The sequence below is a fragment of the Periophthalmus magnuspinnatus genome, chromosome 23 (assembly GCF_009829125.3).
Source record: "Periophthalmus magnuspinnatus isolate fPerMag1 chromosome 23, fPerMag1.2.pri, whole genome shotgun sequence".
Taxonomy (NCBI): domain Eukaryota; kingdom Metazoa; phylum Chordata; class Actinopteri; order Gobiiformes; family Gobiidae; genus Periophthalmus; species Periophthalmus magnuspinnatus.
In genome coordinates this window covers 19,208,271-19,223,793 of record NC_047148.1, presented here as the reverse complement: position 1 = coordinate 19,223,793, position 15,523 = coordinate 19,208,271, and the positions used below count along the sequence as shown (strand labels likewise).

The window sequence follows — 15,523 nt, the reverse complement described above, 5'->3', positions numbered from 1 at the left end:
AAATAGTGTAATATGAGCTCTTTAAACTATGACACAAGAGGATCATTATTTTATCATTTTGAACATGTTTAAAAGCTCGAGAATATGTCGCCTTTACAACCGGTGTTAATATGTTTCATTTTGTATAAGCAGCACTACTAAGTTTTCGCTCTGTGTGAAGCTGACGATAGTGTCCGGGGAGTGTAATTAGTCTGAACATTAATGAGACACTGTTAATAGTTGATTCGTCAGTTAGCATACAGCACAAGCCCGTATAATACCCTCAAATCACTTTCATTACACTCCACCGTTCAGCGCAGACGTTTTTAACCTGAACAGATGAGGTTATGTGTAAATGAGCCTTGAGGAAGTTTGACATAGTTAAACCAGAGCTTTAGCGCTACATGCACAAGCAAACATGTCACCTCCAACTTGTAGTGCAGTGACAGCTCAGAGAGGAGGAGACAAAGACACGCAGCAGTCCTCATTCATTTGAGATGAGGCGAGGGAGGCAGCGGCAGGAGCAACGCTACTGCTACACACACACAACACGGGGCCGAGTCCTGTTTGAAATGTACACACAAACTCACAGATCGACACAGGTTTACACTCAGCTACAGGAAATGGCTCATTCAAACCTAAACTTTCACAATGTATTTATTTATTTGACATAAGGAAACAGTGCATTATTGAAAAAAGTGTTGAATATCATGATAACAACAGTTGTTTTTTCACTGACTGCCCAGATATCAGTATCACATTTGTTTTTAGGTCATTTTGAGCTTTCTGGTCTTAAATTAATAATCGTCTCTTCCCATTAAAGCCTGTGAAAACCCATAAGCCTCGTTCCCATAGGGCCGGACCCTGCGTAAAGTGATCTCTACCGCCCCCTTTTGGTGCGGCTCCGGGTCTAGAGGCAGAGATCAGCTACGGGAACAACTGACGTCACCTCAGCATAACTAATATTAACTCAAATCTAAACCGTATCTGAATTAGACTCTCATAAGGCTCAGCAAATCACAAAAAGACATTTAGTTTTCCAAGTTTGTGACACTGAGAGACAAGGCTAAAGCTAAAGCTAGCATGAACACTAAACTAATTCCGTTTTATCATAATTTTTTTTTGCATTTATTTCATTTATCTGCACCTCTATGCTGCGTTTTAACCCCTCTGTGTTTAATGCATTGGGGTTTGCTAGTGCTACTGTGCTACATTGTACACGGCGAATGGAATGACGTGCTTCGATAAACAGGAAACGGCTACGCTAGGTCAGTTTTATGAGACACATCAGCTCAAAATATAAGTTGCCATTCATGGAAATACGGCGGTGTATCACAAAATCAAGTCAGCGTCTATTGAGAAAGTATTATTTTATGTTTATACCTGTTTTTTTCCATCTTAATTACGATTGTTTATCCGCTGCTACGTCCTGCTGGTCCTCCAATGACTGTGTGGAGGCGTGTCCAGTCCCAGCCTCCGCGAGCTCATTGTCGTGCCGCTGTGGATCTGTGTTGATGCCGTTGTCGCACCAGTATTTTTACATCTGTCCGTGTCACGTCTCTGGGTGTGTCTGGACCTGTGTCACACCCAAAAGCAGCCTGGGCCGTTTGTAATTGAAACGCTCCTGGACTGATCCGTGCCAAGGCGGCCCCAAGCGAACCGTGCCAGTGGAAATGAGGCTGTTGAAAAAACATTTTGGTAGAATAAATGTGGCGCCTACTGCTCCGATGTTCATGCAAAATACAAAACGGTTGACTCATAAAACAGTAGAAATGCTGGGAAACAAGTTAAGTGTGAAAGTGTGAAATTTTACAGTTTTCGTTCTAGCCTAACATAATGCTTTTGACACTGAAAAGATGCCCAGGTGCGTGCTCTTTCAAAAGCCTTACTCCCCGTGTGGTTGTTAGCAATTATTTTAGCAATGGAAAAATTCATCATCAGGTAGATTGGATTAACACTTCAAATTGTGTTTGACAGTTGTGTCAAATTCATTTACCTGCTCACTTCATCGGAAATAGTCAGGGATAATTGTGTGGTTAGTTAAAACAAAGCAGCCAATTTAAGCTGTATTAAAAAACCTCTGGTCAGTGTACGGCCCGAGACAAAAGCGTAAAAACCCGACTGTAATATTGGTATGGCCGATTATTAGTTTTAAACACCAAATCGACGTTGTGAAAGCTACATTTCCGAACTACGAAAGAAGGAAGTACACTTTTAACTCTATTTACTTAGTAGTTCCTAGCCCTGACAAACCCTTTGGCACATAATTAATATTCACATGCATGCATTTTTGGGCACGTGCATGACTTTAGAACAGACAAGTTGAACAGCACAGTCAGTCCTAGCACTCTTATGTCCAGGTTTGTGATTAATAAAATACTTAATGCAGTACTGCTTTTTTGTTATACTCTATTACAGGGGTGCTCAGACTTTTTCAGTATGTGAGCTACTTTTAAAATGATCGTGTCTGAAAGATCTACCACCTAATACAAACATGTTAAACACATATTTATTTCTAAATGTATTATGAATTCTTACATGTACAGTGCATTTTGATGTACTTTGCACAACGTCATGAGATAATACTGCACAACACAATTGAACTTCCTACATGTTCATAATTAGTTGAATGATGATTACTGCTCTGATGACACTGAATAGAATCAGTGAGGGATGCAGAGTTCGGGCAGAAGCTTCTGACAGCCAAGAGTAAAACTGCATTTTTCGTTTGAAAGCGATAACAGAGATAATCATGTTGATTACGGTTTTGTCTTTTTTTATAGCCATAAAAATCATGTTAAACGAAGTATCAGAATTTACTGCATTTTTTCACACAACTACTTCTATTTTACACATCCATCTGTATTTTTTTCTTTTACGCATCTCGCTCTCATTCGTCACCTTCAGGACAACAGAGGCAGATTACTGTAATGACGGTAAAATATTTAAGTAGCCCCATGTCTCCGCTTTGAGAGGCTGTTTGAATTTACATGAGAGCTCGACTGGGCGCGGAGTTACACTGCTGGAAAGTCCGCAGCCCGCTCTATCAGCGACGATAGGATCCGACGCTGTAGGGTTAAACTAACTCACGCTTGTTTGTGCGTGTGCAGCGCCCATGATGTGACCTAGAGTCAGGTGTAATCTGACTGTTGTCCTGTATATTAGTCATGTGACTGGATGATGACGGGACGTGATCTACTCAAAATGCCTTCGCGATCGACGTAATGAACACCCCTGCTCTATTATATAAGACACACAGTTTACGCAAGAAAATCAAGTTCTCCGTCTTTAAATACCAGCTTTTCAGTCAGTTTAACTTGGAAACACTCAAACTGACACGAAAGAAAAGTATTAGTAGGCTTTATTGAGGGGCGTGTCCACTTAGATGACATTCAGGAGATGTTTTCCCCTCGGACTGGACGCTGGAGGTGGTGGAGACCGCGAGGCTGAAGCAGTGAAGCGACGATGAGATGACACGGAGCTGAGGAGGCGCTGGGGACAAACTGAAGCGGCCGTGCGTCTGCGATGTGGGTTTAAAAAGGGCAGACTGGACGCTGGTTGGATGAAGAGGAGGATGGAGTTATGGAGGATGAGGTGATGAAGGCTGAGGAGCAGGTAAACCGGGGGTGTCCAAACTAGGGCCCGGGGGCCAAATGTGGCCCTCAGAGCAGTTTTTATCAGTCCTCAGACCTCCTGCTGAACCGGCCCAATTGATCATAAGCAGGACTTTTAACAGCAAATTAAAGTATTTCTACCACTATAACCTCAAACGTCACTTTGCATCGTGATACAGACTAAAATGAAAGTGTTTTAAGCCTTATGTGTATAAAGCACCGCACTGCATTGATCACAAATATGTTTTGAGATGTGTCCCTCAATAAAAAAAAATAAAAAAAAAGGTTTGGGCACCTCTGAGGTAAACTCTGGAGAAGATCTTCCAGGCTGAATTTACGCTCACTCCATTACTCAATATTTTGCTGAGTGTTTTTGGAAGACAATCATTACTCGTTACGTCTGCTACATTTGCTATTCCTCGTGCTACTATCAAGAGAGGCATATACTTTAATTTGATTGAAGATGTTATCCGTCTCTGTCTTGGATATTCTGTTTTATTATGGTGGTAGAGACTGACCTCCTTTCATTCCTCATCTCATTTTCAGAAACTATCACACAGCGTTATCGTACCGCCGCTTTTCATACGAAGCTCTCAATGCTTTTTCTCCTCTGCAGACAGTTATAAGGAAACAATATTTATAAATAATATATTGCTAAGTGAATCTATCTTCAAAGACAAAGCAAGCAACCTCTGAGAAGTGCTGTAATGAGGGCGCTGTGGGCGACATGAGCAAACATTCCCAAGATCATTATTCCCAAGTTAGACTGTGCCCGGGGAGCAGCACAGTGCATTTGGTGCTCAACAAATAACACCAAGGAAATTTAGTCAAAGAACATTCACTTTCCCATTCAGCGAGCGCTTTGGAGTTTATGGGGACTGGCTTCTCCGGGACTACTGCACTTGTAACAAAATGTGGAGCAGATACTGTGCTTGGATAAGGATCAGGGTTAGTGAGGCAGCTCTGACCTGCACCGAGTCTTCAAACAGGGGAGGCTATAGGCTAAATGTGGTGATATTCAGGCTGTTTGTCATCCTTTCAGCTGCAAAAATGTACCACCGAAGACCCACATTCACACAATTCTTAAAAGATAAATAGTAAAATAATTGAACAAAAGATTATTTAGGTAATGATTTGGAATGAGTTGCTGTTACCTGTAATGAAGGAAAGGCAAGGTAAGTTTATTTGTGTGGCACATTTCGTACACGACACAAAGTAATTCAAAGTGCTTTACATAATAAGACAGACATTAAAATCACAATACGACAAATCAAAACATGAATAATCATCATAAAATGAACATTAAAAGAGAAGTGTAGAGTGTAGAATAAAAACCTTTCAGTCACATGCACAGGTTTTAGCTGCAGAAAACTCCATGTTTAGTCCTGGTTTAGTCCTGGTTCAGTCCTGGTTTAGTCCTGGTTCAGTCCTGGTTTAGTCCTGGTTTAGTCCTGGTTCAGTCCAGGTTTAGTCCTGGTTTAGTCCTGGTTCAGTCCTGGTTTAGTCCTGGTTTAGTCCTTGTTTAGTCCTTGTTTAGTCCTGGTTTAATCCTGGTTCAGTCCTGGTTTAGTCCTGGTTTAGTCCTTGTTTAGTCCTGGTTCAGTCCTGGTTTAGTCCTAGTTTAGTCCTGGTTTAGTCCTTGCTTAGTCCTGGTTTAATCCTGGTTCAGTCCTGGTTTAGTCCTGGTTTAGTCCTGGTTTAATCCTGGTTTAGTCCTGGTTTAGTCCTGGTTCAGTCCTGGTTTAATCCTGGTTCAGTCCTGGTTTAGTCCTGGTTTAGTCCTGGTTTAGTCCTGGTTTAGTCCTGGTTTAGTCCTGGTTTAGTCCTGGTTTAGTCCTGGTTCAGTCCTGGTTTAGTCTTCAGAGAGTGTTATGGTTCATATGACACTAACATGCCAGGATATTATATTTTCTCTAAATCTCCTTCACCTTCATGACTAAATGTGATTAATTCGCCGTTTTGAGGTGAGAACTGATGAGGATGAACGGCACTGAGTCTGATGTTGGAGTTTTTTGTCATTAAATGTAATAATATACAATAATTTATCTTAAAATGAATCAGATAAAATGATGAGCCCTTCTCTGGCTCTAGTGTGAGTGTTAATATGAGTATACAGTGAGTATAGATTACATCTGATTTGCTTTTCGCCTTCATCCAAATGATCAAATAGGCTCCCTGGAGACGCTTGTCAAAAATAAACTTAATTTTAAAGCCCCGTAGCTAAAATGTTTATTGATATTGACAATTAAAATGACATGATCTTGATAAAATAGTGAAAACGTGATCTTCTCTAAGTAATGCAGATTCTGTACACACACTGCAGGTCGGTTCACTCACAGCATAATAAACACCTGGAAACATGAGGAACTTTGTCTTTAGTTTATGATTTTATATTTCCACAGTCGACATTTCTAAGCAGTCCATTAACATTATGCAAATGAACAGTGTTTATCCAAAAGCATTTGGACGGTTCCTCTTCAAACTCCTCTCGCTAATCGGCAAAACACATCCATACAGTTTGTGAATCGTCGTGATACAATGGTTCAAACATTTAAATAAAAACAAATAACCTTCCTCCTACTTACATCCATGCAAAAATACATTTCCAGCTTAATTAATGTAAGGCTTGATTAGCTGTTAGCCCTTTTAGCTGCAGAATTGCACTTCTCCTGTCAATCTGGAGCTTTGTAAATCCAGTAAAAGGCTTAGACTTTCTCCGACCCCTCGATAATTTGTACATCCCGATGTGCAACAATAAGCCACAATCTCTGAAACTCTGATAAACGTTTGGTAATTACATTCTATGGGACGGCTCTGGCCACTATCGCTGCCAGTCTAGAGTGTGGAGGAGCATGCTGGGACTGCCTCGTGACACCTGCAGGAGCTCTATGACACTAAACCAAGAGGAAACCAGAGCTAATGAATGGGCCAAAAATCAACCAAATCTACACTAGGACTTAAACTGAGCCCAGATGAGAACAAGTGTGAACGCACCCATAGATTGCACTGAAAAAAAGAGTTGGAATCTGTATGATAAACCTGGGAGAGCTCCATTTATCCCGGCATTTTAAAGGTTTCGCACTTTATCAGAAAACCATGGTTCTCTGAATAAGCCATGTTCAAAGACAAATCTCTGTTTTTGTTTATTATTTGAAACACAAAAATACATTGTTATTCTAGGCACAGCGCTGACAGCCCAAACTTGCCCCTGCATAAGTATGGGCCTGATGCAAAAAAAATGCATTAAACTTTCTAAAGAATATATTGGGGTCTTGTAGGGCACAGTTTTCTCTCACAACTCCGTAGGGGTGTAGAATCTTTTGACTCACGCTCGTGCAAAAACACAGCTTATAGCTTTAGTATTCGTGCCCTAAGCGGACTCCAAAAAGCAAGCGCCTCTCACAGGCAAAGGGTAAATATAATGGACTCCCTTTGACAGACTGTGACAAAAGCAAAAGTTGCAAATAGTCATGGCTGCGTGTCAGCGTCGTGACAGTTAATCTTAAAATTCTCTTGCTTTTTCTCCCATTAAATGTCACAGTTTGCCCGAGGGAAAGTGATGAGCTGGGGAGTTCAGCACACACACCTGTCTGTGTTTTCTTCTTCTTTGATGACAAGGGTAGAGCATGCATTAGTGAATCTATTGTGAACTCTTCTAAGGGCAGACAACAGCGCAGGCCTCTTAGGGAACCTTCAAAGAGTTTGGATCAGCCAGAGTCCTGCCCCGTGTGCCAAAGGGGAGCTCAGCACACTGGTGGCACAATGGAAATAGCACCTCTGGATTCACACTAAGAGATCTGTGTTGTGAAAGAGCCTGTCAGGGAGTAAGGCAAACGCGTGGAAAGATTCACACTGAGTTTAGAGCCATGTTCACAGATATATATTGCATAAAAATGACAAAACTGCAACTAAAATGGGATGAGACCAGGACTGAACCAAAACAAAACTAAACTGAGATGGAAACCATGGCTAAATAAGTGAAAATGGTCCCTTTAGCTGCTAATTTATGGTGTATTTATTCAGCTTTTTCTGCAGATTCACAACAGAAAGCATGCTATTAGTGCTGATTTATAGCCTAAATAAGGTCTATTCTGTTCAAGAGTGCAACACTGAACATAGACTTTTATCGCTGAATGTGCAGTCTACAATTTGCACGTGTTGTTATCGAGTAATTCACACATTTATAGACTTTTTCTAATGTCACAGAATAGGTCTACAGTGTCAAAAATACAAGTATCCAGAGCAGAATGGTTGAGACTGCCGCACTTTCCACTCAGATAAAGTGAGCTCAATGCATGTAAATGTACACTGAGGCAGATTAGTGGAATAGAGGGAAGACAAATGGTGGGAGGGGCGGCGTTATAGGAGGAGGACGACCATGTGGGCGGAGGAGAACGAGAATCCTTTCTTCTGCTTCTCAGCTCAAAGCGTCTCAGGCTTTCCTAACAGGGAGAAAAGCATGATGAATATTTAACTGGAAGGAATGTCACAAGCCGCAAAAGAGACTCATTTCTCCGCGGAGTTTCCTATGTGTGTGTGTGTGTTTTTTTATTTTTTCCTCGTAGTGGCACATATACGTCAAAATGCTATTCCCCCTTAAAAGCCTCCAGTGCATTCCCCCTCACGACATACTTTTCAATATAACAAAATAAATCATTTATATTTGGATTTCTTTAGGAGATGTTTTACGGTCGCTGTTGCTGGACTCATTAGCAATAAAAAACACTTTGTAGGAACAAGCTTTTTAGTTCCTAATGGTTTAATCAATGCGAGGAAGCTTTCATTTGGGAGGGTATTGTGTATTAAAGAGCCATGAGTAAAAACAGTGAAAAATATATAGAAATAGTTTTGTTAATATGTTGAAATAAGAACAATTCGTCCCTCAAAATGTGTAAAATGGGTTATGGATTACACTGACCCACTATAATGGCATAATTGTGTACATGCATCATTTTCTCTCTCTCTTTTTTTTTGTTTTTTATATTGCGGCTCAAATAGATTTATTATGAAGGAAACAATGGCTGTCTCCTTTGTGTACCAGCGTGTTCTAGTTTCAGAAAAGCCCTGCAGGTTATGGCCTATTATTTGACTACATTTGCTCTATGCTAAAAGTTGAGCGGAGTGGCGCCAAGAGCTGTTTTATTCAAGCGTGTTTAAAGATGCAACATGTAACTTTGTGGGTTTTGTGGTCCTCTACCAGCTTGTATCCACGGAGATCGGAATGTTTTACACTGCAGCACGGCGTTAAACTTACGCCTCTTTTTCGAGTAATGTGTTTAGCGTGAAAAAAACACCTGTGATTCAGTAAATGCTAGCTGGATATGCTTAATGCCATACAGTGGAAAATCCCATTTAAAGCAATAATATCGCCATGGAGACAAGCAGCGGCGAACCCTCGGTAGATTGAAAATGGTCACATTTTTATAAAACGGTTTTCCACTTTCAAGACACTCAAAGCGCTTTACGTCAAGGAGTTATTTACCCATTCACACACACACATTCATACACCAGTTTATGCACGCACACACACACACAGGGTTAAGTGTCTTGCCCAAGGACACGACGGCAACATTCATCTGTGGGAACTGGAATCGCACCGGCAACCTGTGGGTCAGTGGGTTTGACCGCTCAATGATGTTTATGTCAAGACCTTTGCCAAAAAACTTACATAGTGCAATAATTTAAAAACAAAAAAATCAATAAAAAAATAAAATAAATAAATACAAAATAAAATAAAGAAATAAATAATAATAAATTGCAACTAAAACGGAATAACACATAGACATAGAGTAACACAAATATAATAATAATATCTGATCTGACCGTCAACCAATGATGTTTATGTTGAGAACTTCGCCAAAAAAGTTACATAGTGCAATAATAAAAATAAAAAAATAAAATAAAATAAATAAATAAATAGATAAATAAATAATAATAAACTATGGCAATTTTTTTTAACCATAGAGTAACACAAATATTACATATCAAAACCATAAAGATACAGCCATAAAATCATTGTCTTCTTCAAATCGAAAGTTTGTAAAATTTTACCAACTCCTCCAAGTAGTTTCCGTACATTTAACTAAAAGTACAGAGGTTCCTTTACTGATTTTTCCTGTAAGTATCTTGATAGATTGGCTCGTAACAATACTTGCAGTCTCTATGATTTACTAGTAAAAAAACACCTTAATGAGATCCCCCATCAATGCTTTTGTTAATGAGAGCGGTTCCAAAGAGTTTGTTCATTTGTAAACACATTGATTATTTAAAATGAGCTGCTGGATTTTCGACACTGACGTATTGTGCTTTTACTGTGTTTCTTTGTGAAGATTTGTCCGTCCAATCGGGTTCTGGGAAAAGTGTTACTCATCAAAAACATGACTGTATCACTTTAATAGCTTATTCATATACGCTAAAGAAAAACAAGATTATAAGCACAGTGTTATTTTTATTGTGTGGGGTAATTGCATTGTTACTGTATCAATAGAAAACATAGAAAAAACATAGAAAAAACATATATATAATGCATTTTACTTTACTTTGACAGTGCAACAGCTTCAGTATCATCCATGTTTGTTTATTTCAGTCCATTTTTCTGCAGGGACATTGAAGTGTTTGGTCCGATAAAGGGCTCTGTTCATTTCTATTGTCAATGAGCAGTAGATAATTGTATAGCAACTGCCATATGGAACATAGTGTCTAGTGCTAAAAGCCAATTTCCTCAATCGTGCGTGTTAATCTCACTTAATGAAAATGCACGCCGTAGATTTCAGAATGTCAGCTTTATACAGAATGCGTTTATGTTTTTTAATCATGCACCGTTCCAACTTTTAATGCATATCATAACTGTTTAAAGGGGCCATCAAAAAGCTTCTAGTGCAGGGGTCTCAAACTCGCAGCCCGGGTGCCGATGGCGGCCCGCGAAAGGATATTTTGTGGCCCGCAGGACAATATGAAAGTTTAATGTTAGCGTGTGACTCGTGCTGTGTCACTCCCGTCGCAAAAGATTCGACAAATAACGATGTATATCCATGAAATCCACAAGAATTGGCGTATTTCCTCATGTATCTTGAAAACAGCGATGACGTTTGAGAAGATTTTAGCAAAGCTTTTTTTGTGGGATTCCTGATAATTTAAGCTTGAGAAACCTGCTGTACAGTGGTCCCTCGTTTATCGCGGGGGTTACGTTTCAAAAATAACCCGCAATAGGTAAAATCCGCCTTTTTTACGATTATTCTACATGTCTTGCAGCTGTAAAACCCCTCACCACACACTTTATACACTTTTCTCACACAGACATTAACATTTTCTCACATTTCTCTCTCGTTTAAACTCTCTCAAAGTTCAAACCTTCGTCGGCGCCTTTGTCGGTGCAGAACGTTTCATCGACATTGTGGGTTTTGTCGGGGAGAATACAAATTGCAAACATACAGCACTTCAGAGTCACACTGCGAGGAGGAGACTGATGGACAATGGTCTACAGTCCCTTAGCCAATCAGGACGCAGAACGCAACGCACGTTTATACACGGTTTAAAAAAGCATGGAAAATTGCACATAAAAAAACAGCGAGGCCGCGAAAGGTGAACCGCGATATAGCGAGGAACAACCGTACTTACATATCTTGTGGTTCACCAAGACGTTTCTTACACAGGGGTAAGAATTTTGGGCCTAGTATAAATTGTGGCAGCAGATTTTAACCTCAAATTTCCCAATGCCGTGTCTAAAAAAACCTCTAATATTATGAACTTGAACGTAAAGAACTACAGGGCATCTATAAAGTCTATTTACAATTAAAAATGTATTACAAAGGCAATTTAAAAACATATTAATCAGACTTGTTCTATTGTACTCAGTGGTTTCTTAAGTTTTTGACCTCATCTAATACGACTCATGTTTTGAGTCCGTGGCTGAAGGAGATCATGGCTAAACCCAAGTTACGCACATATATTCAATTAAAAGATACGTTTAAGACTGAATTTGATGTCAGAACAAATCAAAGATCGTCGATGGCAAAGCTGCGGCAAGGATCCTTCCCCTGGACTGGACTTAGAAACTGGGAGGATTCCTCAAGCCTCTGAAGAAAAAAAGACTTTGCATCATCCATTTTATGATGAATTTAGAAATCCTTTACATGTATTTGATGAAATGTTCACCCAAACGCCCTGATATGTTCTGGTGTAAGGACGACAACGAGACGAAATGGTTGTTTAATCCTAATGTTTATAAGTTGGCTTCATTTCTGTGTAAAGCCTGGAAGAAGCGGCAAATGAGTTTGTTTAAATGCGTCAGTTGTTTTTTTTGTAATACATCTGGCAACTGGCCTATTGTATTTTGTTGACGGTGTCTTATAAGCCCATTAAACTCGGCATTTTTCGTATGCAAGACACGAAAATACAATAGAATTCATCAATCAATCCATCAATCCATCAATCGTAGGCGCTCATTCAAAAGCACGCCTCTTTAATCAAAAATGCAAAGTGATTAAAGACTTTTATAACCACTGAGTTTAACAGAACACATCTAATTACTATATTCTTTTGTAATAAAATGTTAAAATTGCAAAAAGACTTCATAAACGCCTGTATAATAATGCATAATTTGAGAAAGCAAAACAGATATTCTTGATTTGGTCCAACTTGTTAACTAACCTGTTGTTTTGTTCTCTCATATCTTGAAGCTTCTCTGTCCGTCATTTTGGATTTTGGAGTTTGTTTGACACTTTATCGAAATGAAACGGATGACTACACCTTTCCTGTCTTCTTTTTCGCTTCGTCTTTGCTCGCTGTTGTTTTTTTTCCAGCCACGTGAACCTCGATATCGTCATTAGTTCAAGTCCGCTGTAACAGTTGCTATACGCTCTCTTTACTCTCGGTCTAATTACTTATCATTATGAAACTCCTACAGAACCGAGTACATTTACAACCCACCTCTCGCACTTCACATCAGCGCTTAGTCGAGAGCTGCTATTGCATAACGTATTAATGATTTTTTTTTTTCTCTATGGAGGTTAAAAAATGTCACCGCCATGACAAATCTGCTTCAGTTACGCTACGCCATGAAAATGTAACTTATCTTAAGAGATTCTTACCTTTGCCATCCAAGTTACTTTGTGGGAATTACACGGAGCAAAAGGATGGTGGTAAACATCCGGAATAAAGCGCGCAGTAATCTCCCGTTTAAGGCGTGGGCGGACCTACATATGTGGGTTTTCTAAGCTTCCTTTAAATGAAAATCAGTGCAGAGTCTCTTTTTCCCAATGGTGCAATCATCACATTTAAACCATAGCAAAATGCCTCAAAATTCTCCATTGTATTGGGCCCATTTAAATGAATCTAACAATAGCATGTAATTAACAGTGCGGTACACCTGAGCATTTAGATGTGAGCCAACCAAGTCTCGGATGTTTTTTCCCTTGTATTCAACTCAAAGTAATTATTCCGATTTGGTGTGTGACGGAGGGTTCTCGGGGGCTTTAATTAGAGAGTGAATTAAAGTTATGTAAATATAGTAGGGAACTGCGCTCTCTGTAAATAGAGCCGTGTTACATCTGCTGTATTTTTATTTTTTCAGAGCTATAAAAAACATTCTTGTATTTGTACTTACTTTCTTTTGAAGTTTGTCAAATCACTCTAGGGTTCTTTTCCCTCAGGTTTTCATGTGATACTTTCAAAGGCTTGTGACCAGTACTGTCTGCTGATGTAAACACTGGGGATGTGTATTAAACATGTTATTGTGAGGAAGGTAACACTGACCACTAATGTGGAAATGTGCCAGGAATGATACTATTTATTTATATTATATTTATGAATATAATTATTTACAAACAGAGCTAAGGCGACATGGACATTAGGAGGCACAACAATTTTAATCAAAGAGAAAATGTTTAATATATGCTAATAATAACTCATGAAAATTACTTTGTCCTTCAGCTGTGAGGACTGGACAAGACTAATTATAGATTCCAGCTCACTTTACAAAACATAATATAGACCACGCAGACCTATTGGCAACAGAGTCCATATGCCAGAGACAGAGGGAAGCGCATTGTAACGTTACATGAGCGTTCAATTATATCGAGCCTTACAATGGCATATTTTTTCATATTACATGTTGAGAAAATGAGAAGACTGGGATCAACCTGCCATCAGACGAAATTAAATCCAAACTGAGCGTCTCAGCCAACTTTGCACGCTTGTGCCTCGGAATAATAATGGGTTCTTTCACTGGTGTTTGTCATCAAATTAGCCCTACACTTGAGACAAGGTGCTCTCTAAGTCGCATGTGGAATTCAAATCAGGCCGAGTGAGGTGGAGGCAGTGAGTTTGTGGTGGAGGCTGGCATTGATTGCTGCAGGTGGGAGGTTTAAATGAAATGCTCTAAGTTTATATAAGCACTTTTTTTCTCTCACAGCTACATCCATGCATTGAAGTGGAAGTGTGAAACACAGTATTCATGAGTTTCAGCTTCCTGTTTTATGCAACATTTTGAAGACCTTTTTCCCAATCAAAAGATATAATTTTAAATTGTTAATTGATATGTTTTTACCAATTAACCGATTATTCTTCATTCTGAAACCCCATGGATGAACATTCTTCACTTCTTCTTTACAAGCTCAAAAACCCAATCCTCTGAAGCCTTCTCTCAAAAACATGTCCCTGCCCATAAAATGTGAACTACTTTAAATGTGCATTAGTAAATGTCATAGTCTAGTTCAGTTCCTGTTTGTTTGTCTTCTATAGTGCAGTGTTGCATTCAACGAAAGAATTGTGGCGTTGCGCTCCACAGTCTGCTCAGTGTCTGACACTCAGCTCCTCCAGTAGCTTTGATCAGCCCCAGAGAGAGGGATCTGCTCTCTGAGGGAGACGAGTGAGAGAGGAGACAAGGAAACAACTGCTCCCTCTGGTCCTGCCCCTCTGGTCCTGCCCCTCTGGTCCTGCTCATCTGGTCCTGCCCCTCTGGTCCTGCTCATCTGGTCCTGCCCCTCTGGTCCTGCCCCCTCTGGCCCTGCCCCTCTGGTCCTGCCCCATCTGCTCCTGCCCCATCTGGTCCTGCCCCTCTGGTCCTGCTCCTCTGGTCCTGCCCCTCTGGTCCCGCCCCTCTGGTCCCGCCCCTCTGGTCCCGCCCCTCTGGTCCCGCCCCTCTGGTCCCGCTCCTCTGGTCCTGCCCCTCTGGTCCTGCCCCTCTGGTCCTGCCCCTCTGGTCCTGCCCCTCTGGTCGTGCCCCTCTGGTCCTGCCCCTCTGGTCCTGCCCCTCTGGTCCTGCTCATCTGGTCCTGCCAACTCTGGTCCTGCCCCATCTGGTCCTGCCCCATCTGGTCCTGCTCCTCTGGTCCTGCCCCATCTGGTCCTGCCCCATCTGGTCCTGCCCCTCTGGTCCTGCTCCTCTGGTCCTGCCCCTCTGGTCCTGCTCCTCTGGTCCTGCTCCTCTGGTCCTGCTCCTCTGGTCCTGCCCCTCTGGTCCTGCCCCATCTGGTCCTGCCCCTCTGGTCCTGCCCCTCTGGTCCTGCCCCTCTGGTCCTGCCCCTCTGGTCCTGCCCCCTCTGGTCCTGCCCCTCTGGTCCTGCCCCTCTGGTAGTGCGTACCAAAATGAAAAGAGAGAATGAAAAGATGATTTAATGCAATAATGAAACAACACAAAGCGATGTTAGTGCCATTGGAAAAGTTATATTAAAGATGCACTATGTCACTTTTCTCTTTGTGTCTATTTTACATGATTCTCCTTGTTTCTATTTTACATGTTCCTCCTTGTGTCTGTTGATTTACATCTCTCTATAAACTGTACCTTATCTCCATGGAGACCAAAAGGTGTCAGAACCTCTACCAGAAAAGTTACATAGTGCACCTTTATAGACAGTAGACATAAATACAGATGAACGTACAGCCAAAAAATGGAATATTCTCTAAATAATTGGGAGTTGGTGGTCACCTTA

General features: G+C 40.7%; 1 protein-coding gene across 1 annotated transcript in view; it reads left to right on the top strand.

The window, feature by feature from the left end:
- The window catches only part of fibcd1b (fibrinogen C domain containing 1b), a 124,655-nt gene that overhangs the window by 96,377 nt on the left and 12,755 nt on the right, over positions 1–15,523 (top strand). The window lies entirely within an intron of this gene.